The sequence below is a fragment of the Dasypus novemcinctus genome, chromosome 17 (assembly GCF_030445035.2).
Source record: "Dasypus novemcinctus isolate mDasNov1 chromosome 17, mDasNov1.1.hap2, whole genome shotgun sequence".
In the NCBI taxonomy this organism is placed as follows: Eukaryota; Metazoa; Chordata; class Mammalia; order Cingulata; family Dasypodidae; genus Dasypus; species Dasypus novemcinctus.
The window spans coordinates 19014230-19033128 of record NC_080689.1 but is presented as its reverse complement, the minus strand read 5'-3'; positions in this window follow the sequence as shown (position 1 = coordinate 19033128).

Sequence of the window (18899 nt, the reverse complement as noted above, 5' to 3'; positions counted from 1 at the left end):
CTTCTTTGTAATGGGACAATGGCAAATGAAAGTGAAATTATTTCGTATATGAGTTTTACTGAGATTTTATAGCAGGCATGTGACTCTTACCATCTGAGTTACATGCATAAAGTGTCCTGGAAGTACCTGCTTCCTGAAGGATTTTCTCCGCTGCTCACACGGGTAGGCTCAAAGTACTGGGAGTAAGCCTCAGCCAGTAATGGATAGAAGGTGAAGGATAATCATTCTAGCCTCCTTGCTCTTCTGGTGGTACTCTGAGGCATGTTCCATACTGTCCTAGAATTCCCAGTGGGCCTGGACCTCATTGCCCATAGTGGAAAACTGTTAAATAGTTAAATATATATTTATTTTTTTCCTTTTCTGTTTCACTTCCCATTTTCTTATTAGTGTTTCCTGAGATCACTTCCCAGATAAGCCTCTCTTCTTTGAATCCTCCTTGAATCCCTTCTCTTAGAGACTGTTTTTGGGGCAAACTAGAACAGACTTCATTTAGGAAATGTCATTAATAGTGTTCTTGTCTTTTGTGAAACAGTTTAATTTTTTTTATTTTTAGGAGGGACTGGGAATTCAACCCAGGACCTCATACATGTGAAACATACTCTCAGCCATTGAGCTACACCCATTCCACAATATGAAAGATTTTTAATAGAAAATTATTTTGTACAAAATCTAAAAAAATATTTTAATCTTCCGGCCATTTCAGTTTGTCTTATGTCTCATAATCACATCATGTTCAATTTAATTTCCATAGCTTCCTTTTATAATAAGGAAAAGGTTCTTCAAGGTAAAACTCCTAGGTAGTAATCCAAGGTGAAGATCTTAGATGAAATCTTATTACCAGATCTATTTGTTATTCTAAAGAGTTATAGGGTAAGTTATCTATTTCAGTAGAATTGAATTAAAACATGGAGTTTGGTTCAACCAAATTTAGAGATCGTTTGCTACTTGGACCCAGCTTTCTCATTTCTTACTAGGATCTGCTTATTCACTACCAGGGACTAGAATTAGACTTGCCTAATGTTGATCATAAGGATCATTTCCCCAAAGATTATTTTGTGATCTTTGGTAAGGCAGAAAACTTTTTGTGATCTTATTAAGGATTAAGGAATTTATAAATTAAAGTCCATAAAAAAATTTAGTGCATTGTGAGTTAAAAAAAAAAAGAAATGCAGTCAATTCTGAATTGACTTGGGTGGAATATTGTTTAGATTTTGTTGCATCTTTTGTTTCTGTTAATTGTGTCTTTCATAGTTCTTTGATATTACCTTTTTTGAATTAGAATTACTTTTTTATATGCTTTTCAAAAAACAATGTAGGGAATATGTATTCATTTTATTTTTTTTAATTTAAAAAAATTCTTTTTATTCCCGCCCCCCCAATTGTCTGCTCTCTGTGTCCCCTTGCTGTGTGTTCTTCTGTGACCGCTTCTAATCCTTATCAGTGGCACCAGGAGTCTGTGTTTTATTTTTAGTGCATCATCTTGTGTCAGCTTTCTGTGTGTGTGGTGCACTCCTTGCATGCATCAGCACTGTGCATGGCCCAGCTCCACACAGGTCAAGGAGGCCCGGGGTTTGAACTGCAGACCTCCCATGTGGTAGGCGGATGCCCTATCCATTGGGCCAAGTCCGCTTCCCTGTATTCATTTTAGGCACATGTTAATTATCAGTCTCCTCCTTTCTTTCCCTTTTAAAAAATGTGACTTATATGTCTGAAATATATACTTTTTGATTTGGTTTATGAGATGGAACATAGATGAAATTTAAGCAGGTTTATAGTTATAGAGCCATACTAAGATTAGCATGCACAAGTATTTTTCCGTAGGAACAACCAACAAAACATTTAAATAATACATTTTTAAAATTTATCCTGAGTTTAAGTTAACATACTTAGAAAAACAGCTCTATGTTTTTTTAACAAAAATACCAGAAAAATAGTCTGTTTTCCTCTCAAATATAGTTACCTTGTTTTACCTTCAGATTCTGCCTTTCCTTGTTCTTTTGAGTTTATGGCAGGACTCTTCTTGACCTTTAATATTGTATTTGTCTTTTAGAAGTGGCTAAAAGTAAGCTGGGCGATTAGACTGGGTAATACAGTTTAGGGGGGAAACTTTGTGATTCTAAAGGACTAAGTCTACCTTTGTCCTGGCATACAATCAACCTGCTCTGAAGTTGAGGCTCAAAAATATTCTCCATATGTAGTCCCCAAAAGTAAATTTGTAAATATAGGTTGTTATTTTTTTTAATTAGTTGTGTTTTAGACATGTTGCATCCAAACAACTGCCTAATTTATTACTACATCCATAGTCATGGGTTTTGGCATTTCAAATATCTAAGTTTGGTTGAAAATCTGGTAAAAGAACCAGGGATGTTTTTAAAATGTGTCCAGAAAGCTGGCTCATTTCTTGAACACTAAATACTTTTTTATAAGAAATGCTAGATAAAAATGATTAAAAATGGGAAATCGCCTTTAAAAGTCTTAGCTGGAACCTGAATTCTTGTCTTAAATGTGAGCAATCACCTGATAACTTAATGTGAAACAAGCCTGAAAAATAAGTCTCTCTTCAAAAGTTTACATGTTTTTAATCTAATACCTCTGTATTAAGTATTGAAATGCAACCTGGCCTTCACTAGGTTTAAAAAGTGCTCTTTCTGCCCTATGACAATCTTGTGTCTGTTGATGTTTGCTATTTTGAGGAATCTTACAGGGTTAGTCTGTTCCTGAAAGTTCTGCTTGGTTCAATTGTCAGAGAAAAACAGCTTGGATGAAACAATGATACATGTTATAACAGTAAAGCTACCTTAAAAATTTGTATTTAAAAAAGCAGATCTCTCTAATTGCCACAGATAGTTTTGTAATTTCTTATTCTCATAATTGTTTTTGTGTTAGGAAAATATTGTACCTTATGCAGCGGTCTAGTCTCTGACTTGCATTTTTTTGCCTTTTAAAAAAATCTTCACGTTTATCATCTCAAAAGCAATTTTTAACTAAATGTTTACATTATTAAATGGGGAAGTCGAACCAATCATTAGTACTAAAACAGACTGAAATTTATATCTGGTATTTTGTGGAGTTGATGACTCAGTGTCTAAAGAATATTCCTTTTCACTCAGGTATTTACAGTAGATTCAAAATTACTTGACTGTAATAAGTGTAATTTAGAGATTGTTTTGCATTATTAAGCTATTTATTACCACACTATCATTTATGTTTATTTTTTAAAATGGAGATTTAAATAATTTTTCAGAAAACAGAAATATGGCAAATATGGAGTATTTGTCATTACTGATTTATTACTGGAAAGCCACTTTGGTTGAGTGTGTGAAATCAGCTTTTATATGGTACTGACATGTTTCTTTTTTTTCCTTGTAATTTTACCACTTTAACTGAAGAGATATCTGTCCATTAAAGATTAAGTTATCTGTGCCCAACTCGTGTGACAGAAATTACTCTGCTGTAAAATTACTCAGAAAAATATTTTTAGCAGAAATTTTATAGCAACTTCAATACACTTTTTAACAAAAAGCTTTTCTTTTAAGAATCTAACTTTTCGCACCAATTTCTACCCTGTCCCTTCTTTGGCCCCACTTTTAAAAATGGTAAATACTGCTACCACCTTCTCTAAAATTTTAAGACAACCAAACATTTGAAAATGGAGTTATTTTTAGTGAATTTTAGCCTTCCTGCCAAGGACAAAGGAGTACTTGTGATAAGGAGATGGGCTTTTATCCCTTCCCTTATAACAAGTTTTGCCATACACCTATTTTTTTTTTAAAGGTACCTGGGGATTGAACCCGGGACCTTGTACATGCCAAGCAGGTGCTCAACCACTGAGCCACACCTACTCCCGTCCCAATTTTCTTAAAGACTGAAATGAAGAACCCTTACCACATTTTGTACTCATTTGCAGATCAGTCTAGGAACATGCTCAAGAACACAGCAGATGGATTGTGTACAAAATACAGATATTAAGATTTTTGAGTATGGGAATTTTGTCACTCAATGAAGAATATTCTGTCAAGTGAAGATAATGAGGCTTATACGTTAATATAAGTACAAAAATTAAAATTAATAGTTGAAAAAAATTTTAAATTCTAAATTTTATTATGTGTTAAATTGGTTGTCCCTAGGAGAAGAATACTGTATATGTTAATCTTTGATAAATTTCTTCTATGGAATTGGGAACTGAAGTTGTAAATGCCAAGATGAGTTGTCGTCCCCTCCCTCCCCTTTTAGTTAATTGATAGAGATAATTTAATAGTAGTAGTACTGGTTAGATTCTGTAATGTTTATCTCCTAACATTTTAAACATTTCCTCTGAGATAAAAAACACTGATCTGAAAATAAAAGATGCTGATCTATTTCCATTCTCCTTTTCTCTCTTTGTTGTACTTTCCCCCTAATTATTTAAACCATACACATACTACCTGCTTTTATAGTCTTGAAGAGCCTGCTGTTACCTGGGAGGAACTTAAGTTTTCACTTTTCAAGCTAATTCTAAGCCCATAGCTTTTGATGGTAGGTGATCTATCTGTCGATTCTCTAGTATTCTTTCCCTTCCCCTCCCCCAAGTGCTCTAGTATTCTTAACCATGTCGTTTTTTTTTTAAATGGAGACTGGAGCTCAGGGAATTTAATACCCTTTACAATAGCCCTGTGTTTGAGTGCAGGAATGATAGTGAGCACATTCACCCTTTGAGATGGTATTCTTGGATACTTTATTCACCAAAAAACAAACACCGCAGTCATCTTGCCCTTTCACCCTTTCACTGAATTCTCCTTTTCTGTTCCTCTTCCTTCCTCGAATGCATCAGGGAGACTTAAAACCCTATAAGTATGCAATTACTGTATTTCACGTTTTCAGTTAGCATTCAAAACTTAAATATCTCCTAACATCTTCTACAACAAGTTAGTTCATCTTCATAAATGACAGTGTCTATTTAGGTAGCCTGTAAATGCATTGAATTTAAGAAAAGAGTAAAGGGAAGAAAGCCCATTTATAGGATCCATTGCTTATGGTAAATAATGTTTTACGCTTTTGCCAAATGAAAATATTTTATAAGAAAAGGGAAAAATCATTTTATACAAATGTTTGTAAATATGTATGTAAATACGTTGTTTACTTCCAAAAATCATTTTAATAAAAGTGGTTTTTTAATTTCTTCTTGAATGGGGTTCCTTTATGTGTAGTAGGGTAAATTCTGCAAGCCCAAAACAATACTTCCATCTGAGTTCCTTTTATCATATATTAGAATGATGCAGCCTTTTCCATTTTGTTGCCATTTTTCAACCAGTGTCCTTTTTTTCCCTCCCCTCTTTAAGAAAGAATGTGATTTTTTCATGTTAATTTTGGGTGAATGAGGTCTCTAGAGTGGTTGACCAGCAGCATTGGCAAAAAGTAATGATTGTTTGGCCATCTCTGTCCATGACATACTGTTATTCTTGAAAACCAATGCATTCCCAAAAAGAGGAATGAAAAATAAAGAATTCTTGGAAATAAGAACTTTGCCTATTGCCATTTGCTTACTGAGCTCATACATACATTGGGGAAAAAATGGCTGTCCTTCCACCGTGTTTTTGAATCCTCACACATTATTCTCAACACTGTAAATCTTTATCTTGGTTTTGAACTTCACACATGAGAAGAGGTGGGAACAGATTCAGAGGTAAGTGTCACAGGAATGAGGGTTCAAGAAAATAGGATTTGTAGGAACAATTAAGAAATTATACTTGATTAGCTAAGGGGGGAGATCAGGACTGAATATACTTTCTGGTATAAGAAGGGACATTTTCTGCATAATGTGTGGAGCTATTTTTTGTTTTGGTTTATAATTAGGTTTAAACAGGCATAGATGATACTGGGTCCTGAGAGGAAACTTAACTCCTGCAGCTTGAGGAGCATAACAGAGCACATAATCATGAAAACCTTCGTTAAAGAAAGAGAGAAATGAGTAGGTGTGGCTAAGGTGAGGTTTTGCTCAAGGGGAAGTTTCAGAGATCAGCTGACCTTCAGAAATTTCTTTCAGCTCAGGTTAAATTGTAGAATTGATTTATTAAGGGTAGTTGCTGCAAGCCCTTTTGTGCTGTGTGTTATGGGGAGAGAAGAATATGCCTCATAACAAAGGTTTTAAGATCATTGCTTTATCTTAAATTCAAATCTATATGCAGGATAGTCAAGATTTTAAATTCTTGGATGGCCTTTAGGCCATGTAACAGTTAAAATTGTGGTTAGTTACAGATTATGGATGTGAAACTCCTGGATATTTTGGCGAAAATTGATAAATTGAAAGTGCAAAGTTTGAGTTTAAAAACTTTTTTGGTTTATTGGACTTACCACACTCAGCTAAGATGGAGTTGAAGAAGGACAATCACCACACCATGGAGCCTAGAGTGATTACAACTGAAAATGGGAGGATGGCAGCCAGCATCCATGTGGAATCTGAGCCTCCTCTTGACATAGAGGTGCAATGGACACAACCAATCCAATGTCCACATAGAAGAGGTGGCACTGGATTGGGAAAAGTGGACATGGTGGACGATGGGTATGGGGAAGGGCAGGAAGAGATGAGAGGTGGGGGCGTATTTGGGACGTGGAGCTGCCCTGGATGGCGCCTCGGGGGTGATCACCGGACATCGTGGATCCTCACAGGGCCCACTGGATGGAATGGAGGAGAGTATGGGCCATGATGTGGACCATTGTCTATGAGGTGCAGAGGTGCCCAAAGATGTACTTACCAAATCCAATGGATGTGTCCTGATGATGGGAACGAGTGTTGTTGGGGGGGGAGAGGGGGGGAGGGGGGGTGGGGTTGAATGGGACCTCACATATATATTTTTAATGTAATATTATTACAAAGTCAATAAAAAATAAATAAATAAAAAATAAAAACTTTTTTGGTAACAATTAGAATCCCCATTTCAATCACTAATTTGGGGAAATCTGAATTAGTGATTTTGATACAGGAAAGACAATTTTCCCTTCATGTAAATTTAAAAGAGCTGATTGAATTGACATCCTCCAGTTTTACTTCCTTTGGTAATGAATAGTAAGGCCTTACTTGATCTGGCACAGAAATCTAGGCATCTGCTGCTCAGATTCTTAGGGAGACACTGTCATTTTAAAAATGTTGGTTATATTTTTAAATAGAAGTGTAACCAGTTTTTTTTTGGCGATACTCTTAGACAGTTCCTTTTAAAATGTCATTGAACATTTTAAGGTAGCTTTTTTTTTTAACATTTAATGAGCATATGAGTATACTATAGATCTAGTAATTTTAAAATATCATTTTAATAATTTTTTGCCAATATGTAGGCTGTAATACAGGTCAAATTTTACCATAGGAAGTACTATTAAAAGTAAAATCTGCAGAACAGTGCAAACAATACACAAACAACTTTCAGAAAAACCTTGGTTAGTCTGTTCTGTCATGATCCCTTTCAATAAAATATGTCTACCATGTAGCAAGACCTTTTGTCTTCTACCAGTTTATCAGAATTCATTTACACAGATGACTGCTGCCCCTGTGGCAGTAACTTTGGGTAATTGCCCACCTATTCAGAGGATACTGAGCTTGAGCACTGTGGCACTTTCTGTAACTGTCTTCACATCTTGCAGCACATTATTTTGGTTATTCTCAACGATCACAAATCTTAAGGATAAGTAATATGTTGGGATTGTTAAGAACTTAGATTAGGCTTCCGTCTGATCACCTGTACTTATGAAGTCTTTTTAATAAGATAATTAGCTGTCTTAAGGAAATAGATTTAGATTGAGGACATAATCAACCAAAGGAATAACTAACTATCTAAAAAACTGGAAAGGTGAGGGAACTCTTGGAAAGTTAATTTCATTGTTTATGTCCTTAGACCTCTAAAGAGTTAAGGTCCGTTGTGTAGGACATACCTAAATGAAACTTTGTTCTCTGGAATGAAGCTATGTTTAAAAAAAAAAAGTAAAGATCTTCAGTATAGTATTTGTTTCCATGTCCCCTATTTCTATTCATAAGGTATTTCCTACTCCTGATCAAAAAGCGAAGCAAGATATTTCTAGTTTCCATACCAAACTGGTTGCAGTGGTTTTATTTGAGAAAAACCCAGTCCTTTAAAGTTCCCTGGGTATGATCCTGTGCACTCATGTGATAATATGGCAGTCGGTGTCATAGCACAGTATAGTCTGTGCCACTTCGAAGTGATAATATTAAAGGGTTTGTCCTAGTTTTCTAGTGCTGCTATGACAAATACCACACAACGGGTTTGGCTCAAACAACAGGACTTTACTATCTCTTGGTTTCAGAGACTAGAAGGAAAAGACTTGCTTCCTCCCAGGGTTGGTAGAATTTTGATTGACTGGCAGTCCTTAGGGCCTTTTTGTCCCATGTCGATGTCTGCTCCTTTCTCTTTCAGGCTATGATGACTTCTGGCTACTGCTTCTCCTCGTTACTTTCTTAAACTATTTCTGAATTTCTTCTGCTTATAAGGGACTCTGGTAATCCAGTTTAAGACTCAACCTCATTCAGTTGGGCCACACTTTAACTAAAAATAACATCTTCAAGGGAAGTGGATGTGGCTCAGGTGTGGCTCCCACCTACCACATGGGAGGTCCCTGGTTTGGATCATGGGGTCTCCTAAAGAAGACAGCGATCTGGCACGACAGGCAGGCACGGCAAGCTGACACAATGAGACACAAGAAGAAAAAATGAGTGCAGAATAAAGCAGGTAGTATAGGTTCTGGTGCCTCCTAAAAAGGAAGATAGTGAGCTGATGTGATAGGCAGGTGTGGCGAGCTGACACAACAAGATAATGCAACAAGCGACACAGGGAGGAATAACAATGAGAGATCCAACAAAGCAGAGAGCGGAGGTGGTTCAAATGATTAGGTACCTCCCTCCCACATCGAGGCCCTGGATTCAGTTCCCAGTACTTCCTAAAGAGACAAGGAAGTCTAACAGACACAGCAAATGCAGACAACAAGGGGGTGGGGAGAAATTTTAAAAAAAATCTTCAAGAGGTTCTATTTTCTAATGGGGTCACACTCATAGGTATGTGGTCTAAGACCAAGAACATGTCTAAGTTAGGGTGCATAACAAACTACTACAGGGTTGGGTGGTGACCGTTTATTTAGTCACACGCTTCCCTTATCTTACAGAGTTTAACTTGAGGATACAAAGGAAGAGTTTTATTTTGATGCCTAAATCTATGTGCATTATTTGTGGAGTTTTATCAAGATACTTGTAGCTCTCTAGACAACCAACCATTGTAGCAGCAGCAGCAGCAATAATAGTTGTTGCTTGTTCTTTGGGTAGGGATGACTCTATTTGCTCACCCATAATTTTTACTCTTCTACATTAGCAGGTTTTCTTTTTTAGACATGTAACGGTACTTCTTCAGTGCTGTTTCCCCTATTTTTTCCATACAAGAAGATTCAAACTTGTGACATCATTGCTTTTAGGGTTTTGAAGTGAGGCATAGATTTTGAAGCAGAGAGCTTCCCTGGGTTATGGAGAATATTATTCAGAAGTACTTCAACTATGTTCTAATACATTAGGGAAATAGTAAAATATTGAAAAAGTTGCCATGATCTGGTCATTTTCTTGATATGACTATGTCTTTTTTTTTTTTTTTCAGACAAGTAGTTTATTTATTACACATATAGGAAAAGGACGCTGCCTGTCATGAAGGGCTACACAAGAATTGTATTTGGAAATGTGATGAACAACCAGGGCTATGGGAGGTAGGCTTTGTAGTTCCAAGAGGGTACACTGCCCGCTGGTCCCTGAAGGAATATATAATGGGAGTAGGAAGGGGAAATTGCAGTTAGGCAACTGCTGCTGACTTGCTGACTTGTTTACTATTGACTTGTTTGTTGATTTGTTTACTATTTATCTTCCAGCTAGGGAAGCCATTTATGAATCAAACATTTGTTGAATCTGAATGAAAGAAAACTCTACTGAGCACCTTACACTATCCATTCCCTTGATTTTCTTAACATCACAATTATTCCTATTTTAGAGAATTTAGGTTTGAGAAGAAACTGCATCAATTGTTTATTGGTCAAGAAAGTGGGAATACTAAAGCAAAATGAATGGAAATTGTGTAAAACAGAAGACAACTGCTTAGAGATCTTGTCTTCTTATCCCTTGTTAGAACAATACTTTCACACTAGATTTTTAACTACTGCCTGTGGATTTCATGAATAGTTGGGCTCCAGCTATATCCAGCAATAATGGTGTTTTGAATTAGTTAAGTTGGGTTTTAAATTTGACCTGGGTGAAGGTTAGTTGTGACACAAGGGGAAACTGAGACATAATGCCTGAGAAAAGATACTATGTTACAGGTTCTAGCAAGAGGGGTGTTATGAGGGGTTGATGGGAAGTACGATCCACTCGGGTGGCTCAACCAGCAAGTGAGAAGCACACAGAGCAAGAGGGACTGTGGGTTTGTACCTTTATTGTGGTCCAGGGGTAGAAGTTAGATTTCTGGCAGGAGTCAAGGATTGGTTAAAGTAAATGTGCATGAAAAGGTGAAGAGACTGGGGGTCCAGAGGTAATGGAGATGGTTAGCTTACCATTTGTTTCTAGCTCTGGGTTTTGGGTGAGTTGTGGATGGTAGCCACAGATGTGGATTTGGACTTAGGGGGAGTTTATGACCTAGGGCTGGAAAGCTGTTTATTAACTAGGCCAAATATCAGTGGTGAGATAAGTACCAGAGTAAGATGGATGCCAACACAGCACAAAAAATTTTTTGATAGTTATCACAAGTGTCCACTATTAGATTTTCTGCTTTGGTGTTTGTTTTGATAGTATTCTTTGAACTGTATTATCAACTTAGGAAACTCATTGCCACAGCTCTATTGCCCTCTGCTGCTATTCTTCTCCATCAGATCTGCTATGCCTTTTCATAAATTAGTCTATATAGGAAGGATTAGTCACTTTTGTGTCATTTTGCAACTTCTTTTGTAACTGAATGCCTGGGCAAGTTCCATACTATAGAGGCTCCCCCACCTGTATTTATCTTAAGTATACAACATATCCAGCAGGGACAGGGTGCTCTACCTTCTCCTCCTTCACTTCTGCATAGTGCTCAAGTACATTCCTGGTGCCTGATGTGGAGATGTCACCAAAGACAAAGGGAGCATAGGTAGAAGCAGCTGCATGGAGCAAGCAGGAGGGTTTTGAATTGGGATTCTTCCAAGCTACAGTTTCTCACATTCAGGTCTGCACGGTGCCTGATACCTTACCCAGCAGAATACTTAAAAGTCCCAGACAACATTTTGGAAATGTTATTTTTACTTGGTACTAATTCCTACATATGGGTGGCATGAAACTTGGGAACAAGTAGCTGGTATCTTTAGCAATAAGTCTATATCCACTGGCCACCAGGATCTCAAATGGTTTCTGCGGGATGCTGAACACCTAATGTAGCTGGACTGAGAGATAGTTGAAGGTCAGATGGGACTTTCTGAGGAGGCTTCTGAACTCAGCAGGCAGAAGTATTCAACAGAGGGACCCCAGGGAATGTGGTCATGTGCTGAAACTGGGTGAAGAACTGAATTAGGTGTGATCGGTGGTTGATCCTATCCATGGTGAACCACACTCACTGTTCAAGTGGAATTTAGCTCCAGCTCTCCTAGAACCCCCTATTAGAATGTAGAATGTACTTTTGTAATTGATGTCCTATGCCTGACAACGGAGGCGGATTCAGCTACAGCATCTCTCAACACTGCAATGTGTGAGAGTAGAACCTAGACAGATGAAAAAAAAATTGAAAAAAACCACATAAGTCAAGTTCTGTATGCATAAAGGTCCTCTTTCACATGGAGTCTCTGGAATTGGGTGTCTCTAGCTGTTCCAATGTGAGTGCTGACAAAGTAGAAAGGCAAAGTCTCCATGCATTCCTCTAAGTAGGCACACTCAGAGACAAAGGTAAAAGCCCAGCACCTTCAGCTTTGAACACCTGGGACAAGCAGTGTTGACAGGAACAAATATGGGCCATCTAGCATAACTTCAAACACTTTTTCGATTGCTCCTTTATTGACCCCAGATGAAGGCAAGGGGAGGGCCAGGCTTGCACCAGTGTAATAATCTTTCATGTCCTCCAGAGAAGGCCACAGTGAAAAGTGTTGGAAAGAGACCCATAAGAAGTTCTTACAGGGCACATATGGCTGAGTCCTTATCACTCCACAGGCTCTGCACTCTACGATCCAAGAGAGTCTATCTGCTCACCTCCACTGCTTGCCCACCAGCCAGTTGAGAGATGAGGCACTAGATGCAGATCGATGGAGGTCCCATGTGCTCAAACTATGGCCAAACTGAGAATTTGGCCAGAGATCCCTTTCTCATCCTGGAAATCCTTTTTTTTGTTGTTGTTTAAGGTTTATTTTATTTACTTTATTTTTCTTTAGTTATATTCCTCCACATCCCCATGGTTCTCTTGTTTGTCTGCTCATTGTTTTCTTGCCTTCTCCAGGAGGTACCAGGAACCGAATCCAGGACCTCCCACATGAGAGGTGAATACCCAACAGCCTGAGCCACATCTGTTCCCTGCAGGCTGTATCATCTGCTTGTTGTGGTGGGGGCAGAGTCTAGACTGTTGCAGCAGGTGGTGGCATCTAAGCTCGTTGTGGTGGGAAGTGGCGTTTGCTTATCTTTTAGGAGGCACCAGGACCTCCCATCTGGTAGGTGGGCATCCAAGGGGTTGAGACACATCCGCTTCCCCTGGAAATCCTTTTTTGATAATATCTTTAAATGTGTGTTTTTACCTCAATTCCAAGGTCTAAGAAATAGATGAAATTTTAATATTCCTTATTAATTCTACTTCTTTTAGAGGTCTTTTGATCCCATACTATCTGCTGTGGAGAATTATTGAGAATAAACACTGATGTCTCTCTAAAATTTCCTCAGAGACAGGAAAGTAATAGTATCTTTCAAGTGATGATATATAAATTGTTTTATAAACATGGATTGACTGTTGAAATCAACTGAGGTATATACAATCTCCCTCTACTGACCATCACAACATTTCTAGGTAGCCTCATGTAGCAGTTTCATATCATTTATGAGTTCCAAAAATAGATACTGGATTATGTTTGTGAACTGGTCTGTTCCTCTGGGCATATTAGATTGTACTGGATTCAGAGGTTTCACTTTTATTTGATTAAATAATGATTAAGGCTTTGATTGGGCCAGTAGGACCAAAGCGGTAGAGACTCACAGAGAAAATTACACAGCAGAGGAAAGAGTTTGAGTTTTGATCCTGAAGCCTGGAAAGTAAGCGCACAGAGAAGCAGATATGTGAGGAAATAGAGAAGGCTCCATTAGACATGGCAGAGGCTCCAGGAAGAGAGCCAAGTCTTTCACCTGGTTCTTTACAGCTGGTCTTGTGGCAAGAGTAGAGCAGCTGAGCCCAGAGAGAAACAATCCCTGGGAGAGAGACAAGACTTGTCCCGGCCTGTGGCTGAGATTGAAAGAAGCTGGGACCACGGAGTCTTGAGAGGAGGAGGAAGACTGAACCCTGGTAGACATAGCCTGCCATTTTGTGTCAACACATAACAATTGACTTTAGTGAGGGAAGTAACTTATGTTTTATGTCCTGGTAACTGTAAGCTTCTACCCTAAATAAATACTCTTTATAAACCCAACAGAGTTCTGGTACTTTGCATCAGCACTCCTTTTGGCTAACACACCTCATAAAAGACGTTTCAAAGTCACCTTGTTTATTGCATTGCCTTTAAGGCAGGAATGATCTCAGACCCACTGTTCTTAAAATCTCAGAGGAAACCCCATAACTTAGCAAATGCTATTCATGTATTTGTCTCTCCCTTGTGTACTTGCAAACATATTCAGCTTTCTTACCTAACAACTCCAAACTACCCTTCCCTGGCTAATTCATCTTTCTCCTTGAATCTTTCTTCAGTGCCTACCATTTAATGTTCTTCTCTGGATTGTTTCTTTATCATCTTTTGATAATGGGAATATAGCATTATGATGAAGTCCTGAACTTATCTGCTTTTTCCTTCTACCTCCTAAAATAAAACAACTTTGGTTGTCATGACAATGTAGTAACACCTGTCTTCCCAAGGAATGCTGGAGTATTGTTATCACTTGCTGTTTGCTAGAAAAGTGTTAGCTCAGTGGGACCGTCTACAGCCATTGGATTTATACCAGGTAATCCTATTAGCATATATTGTTATCTATTGCTGCATAACTTAATGGCATAAAACAACACATGTATATTATCTCACTGTTTCTGTCAGGAAGCTGGGTACAGCTAACCGGTTCTTTGCTTTTGGATCTCTAGAGCGCAAGGCTTCAAAGTTTCAACCAGGGCTTGGTTCTCATCTGAAGACTTGGCTGAAGAAGGGTCTGCTTCTGTGTTGCTGTTGGCAGATCTAAGGTCTTTTTGGGTTGTTGGACAGAGGACCTCAGTTCCTCTGAGGTTGACTGAAAGCTATCCTCAGTTCCTTGCCACATGGGCTTCCCCCAACATGAAATTTGCTTCATCAAAGCCAGAAAGCGAATCTGCTAACAAGACAGAAGTCAGAATATTTTGTAATTTAAACGTTTCAGTTTCCTGAATTGATAAATGATATTGATAAATCAAATACCATGATATGGGTTGGCTTAAACAATGGGAATTTATTGGCTTATAGTTTGAGACTAGCAGAAGTTCAAAATCGAGGCGTCATCAAGGTGATACTTTTCTCCTAAAAGACTGGTATTCTGGGGCTGGCTGTTAGTGATGCTTGGTTCTTGGCTTTTCTGTCACATAGATGCACATGGTATCCTATCTTGGCCTCTGCTTTCTTTTCCAGCTTCTGTTGTCATTCAGTATCTGACTGCTCCCTGTGGCTCTCTCTGTGGCCTTCCCTATAAGGCCTCTAGCAATGGAATTAAGACCCATCCTGAGCCAGTTGGACTACAACCTAACTGAAGTAACCTCTTCATAAGGTCCTATTTATAATTGTGGCATAAGGGAACCTGAACTATCCCGTGAATTCTGTGGGCTAAGGGAAACTAGACTGTCCTCAGTAGGCTAAGGAAACCTGGATCATCTCGTTATAATCTCAAATTATAAAATATAGGGATGATCGTTGGTAGGAGGGGAGCTTGAGGTCAGCTTTACCAGTCTTAAGTTTCTGGAAACTTTCTGCTTTTGAAAAATTGAAGTATATTTACCAATTTCTGGTCTTTTCTCATCTCTTCTGCTTTCTATGATTGTTTAAAAATAGTAGCAACTCTCAGATCATATATGCAATTGTTCCAGCTTCTCTTGATAATAACTACTTGTTTAATACTTTAGTATTTTCAAAATACTTTCACATATATTCTCATTTGGTCATCTCACAATAACCCAAGTGAAACAGAGAAGGCAGATATTGTGCCCACATTTTGTAGATATGGCCTTTTCACTAGTCTTCCTGCTTCTAGTTTCTTCCTATCTCTAATCTCATCTTCAACTAGCACCAGTTACCTAACATGAAAATATGGTTGTGCTACACCTCTTTTTAAAACTCTTTAACTCTTTAATGCCTTTACATTTTCAGTAGGAGAAAAACAAATTCCTTTGCAATGCTTACCAAGAGCTTGCCTGTTTGGCCTTATCTCCAACCTCTCCCATCCTCTTCTCTAAGCCATCCCAAATTATTCTTCAACACTTCTGTAAGTTTACATTTGCTCTCTGATGCCTAGAAAATAATTTTGGCTTTCTTCTACATGGAAACTGTTGCTTGTGTTTTCAGTTTCAGCTCAAAGGCATTCCAGAGATGCGGTGTTTTATATATGTTTGTTAGGTCTAGTTGGTTTAGAATATAATTCAAGTCTTCTATTTCCTTATTGATACCTGTCTAGATGTCCTATCCATTATTGAAGTCTCCTACAATTAATCAACTATTTCTCCCTTCAAATATGTCAAAATTTGCTTCATATATTTTGGGACTTTGCCATGAGGGGTATGTGTGTGTAGTGGCTGTCTTTGTCCTTCAAAACAGTTTTTTACATCAAGTCTATTTTATCTGATATTATTATAGCTATCCCAGCTCTTTTATGGTTCACTACTTGCATGGTATATAAATCTTTCCATCCTTTTATTTTCAACCTACTTACATTTTTTAATTTAAGGTGAGTCTCTTAAATACAGCATATAGTTAGGTCATGCTTTTTTATCCATTCTGCCAATTTCTGCCTTTTGACTGGAGAGTTTAATCCATTTATATTTAAAGTAACTACTTATAATGCAGGGCTTTCCTCTGCCATTTTGCTCTTTGGCCTTTGTAGACCTTAAGCCATTTTTGTCCCTTGATTGGGCCCTTCTCATTTCCGTCTGTATATATTTGTCAGTTTTCTGAGGTTACCATGGGCTAAAATTGAATACCCTGAATCTGTAATAATCACTTTTGTTATGTGTATTAGCCAGCCAAAGGGGTGCTAATGCAAAATATCAGAAATTGGTTGGTTTTTATAAAGGGTATATATTTTGGGTAGGAGCTTACAGTTACCAGGCCATAAAGCATAAGTTACTTCCCTCACCAAAGTCTATTTGGAGCAAGATGGCTGCCAACGTCTGCAAGGGTTCAGGCTTCCTGGGTTCCTACGTTCCTGGGGCTTTCTTTACTCTGTCTTCAAGGTTCCTTCCTTCCTGGGGCTGGCTTCTCTTTCCTATGGGTGCTGACTTCCCAGGGCTCCAGCTTAATTAAGTCTTCATTATCAAACTCCAACATCAGAAAACCCTCAACTCTGTTCTTTGCCGTGCCTTTTATCTGTGAGTCCCTACCCACCAACTCAATCATGCCCAGGTACAGATCAGATTGCAAATATAATCCAATATTTCTTTTTGGAATTCATCAATAATATCAAACTTCTACAATATGATACTAACTTAAATTCAATAGCATACATATACACTGTTCCTAAACCCCTTTGTTTCTCCACCTTTTTGTTGTACTGTTTTACATTGTATGTCCAAAACCATGGATTTTATCATTCCTTTTTATGCATTTGCATTTTAAAATGTGTAAGAAGTAAAAACTGGAGTTACATATCAAAAATACAATAGTACTGGCATTTGTAATTGCCAATGTTTACCTTTACTAAAGGTCTTCATTTTTTTTTTTTTTAAGATTTATTTATCCTCCCTACCCTATTGATGTTTTTTTTTTTTTTGCATTTGCTATCTGCTTTCTATGTCCATTTGCTTTGTGTTCTTCTGTGTCTGTTTGTCTTTTAGGTGGCACTGGGAACCTTCTGGAGTGGGAGAGAGACGTTCAATGCCTTGTGCCACCTCGGCTCCTGAAGATCTTTATTTATTGACACTTTGACCCTTTGACCTATTGTCTAGCGTCCTTTCTTTTCAATCTGAAGAACTCCCCTTAGTGGTGACAAACACCTTAAACTTTTGTGTATGCAGAAATGTCTTAATTTCTCCCCCATACTTTTAATCAGAAAAACTTTATAGATAATATATATTTATCAAATATCAATTGCCATCAGTTTCAGAATTATTAAAGTGACATAAAATATGATTGATGACAGTTTACATTTTTTCTTACTATACTAAGTAACCTTGCAAAATGTTCTTTTGGCCTTTAATTTGTCACAAAATTACTTCAATCCATAGGAAGACTGTCTTGACTTTAATTGATCTTACATCAAATTAAAAAAGCTATGTGATTCATAATTCTAAATATTGAGAGTGGGAATATGTTCAGATATACTATTTCTACTTCTTTTAAAAATTAATTAATTTTTTTTTTTTTTTTATTTATTTCTCTCCCCTTCCCACCCCCTGTCTGCTCTCTGTGTCCATTTGCTGTGTCCATTCGCTGTGTGTTCTTCTGCGTCCACTTGCATTCTTGTCAACAGGACCAGGAATCTTCCTTGTTGTGTCATCTTGCTGTGTCAGCTCTCCATGTGTGCAGTGCAACTCCCAGGCAGGCTATGCTTTTTTCACATGGGGCAGTTCTCCTTACGGGGCACACTCCTTACACATGGGGCTCCTTACGCAGGGGATGCCCCTGCGTGGCATGGCACTCCTTGCGTTATCAGCACTGAGTGTGGGCCAGCTCACCACACAGGTCAGGAGGCCCTGGGTTTGAACCCTGAAACTCCCATATGGTAGGCATATGCTCTATCAGTTGAGCCAAATCTACTTCCCTTATTGCCTTTTTTAAAAGGTACATAGATCACACAAAATGTTACATTAAAAAATATAAGTGGTTCCCATATACCCCACTCCCCACTGCCCCTATTTCTACTTCTAATTGCAAATGATAAAATTGATGCTGATATATGTTCAGCTATTTCAAAGAGCTACCTTTAAAGGCATTATTTTTGTTAAACCAAAAGACATTATATTCTAGGAGAAAAGCATGAAACAAAAATCTTTCAGTTTGCCTTGCCATCTTATTAATTCAATTTCTATCAGATATCATTCAGTAAATTTTTTTCTTTTATTTTAAACAATTTTTATTGTGGTAACACATATACAACATAAAAGTTCCCATTTTAATTACTTTTAAGTATACAATTCAGTGGCATTAATTACATTCAGAATATTGTGCTAACATCATCACCTTTCATTACCAAAAATTTTGTCAATACAGCAAATAGAACTCTAACTATTAAGCAATAACTTGCATTCTTCAACCTACTCTCCACTCCCTGGTAACCTGTAATCTGTTTTCTGTCTCTATTAATTTGCATTTTCTGTATGGAATCATACAATATTTGTGTTTTTTGTATTTGGCTTATTTCACCAATATGATGTCTTCAAGGTTCATCTATGTTGTCACTTGTATCAGAGCTTCATTCCTTTCATTCGTTTTTATTGATGACTAATATTCCACTATATGTGTATATCACATTTTGTTTATCCATTTATCTGTTGATGAACACTTTAATTGCTTCCACC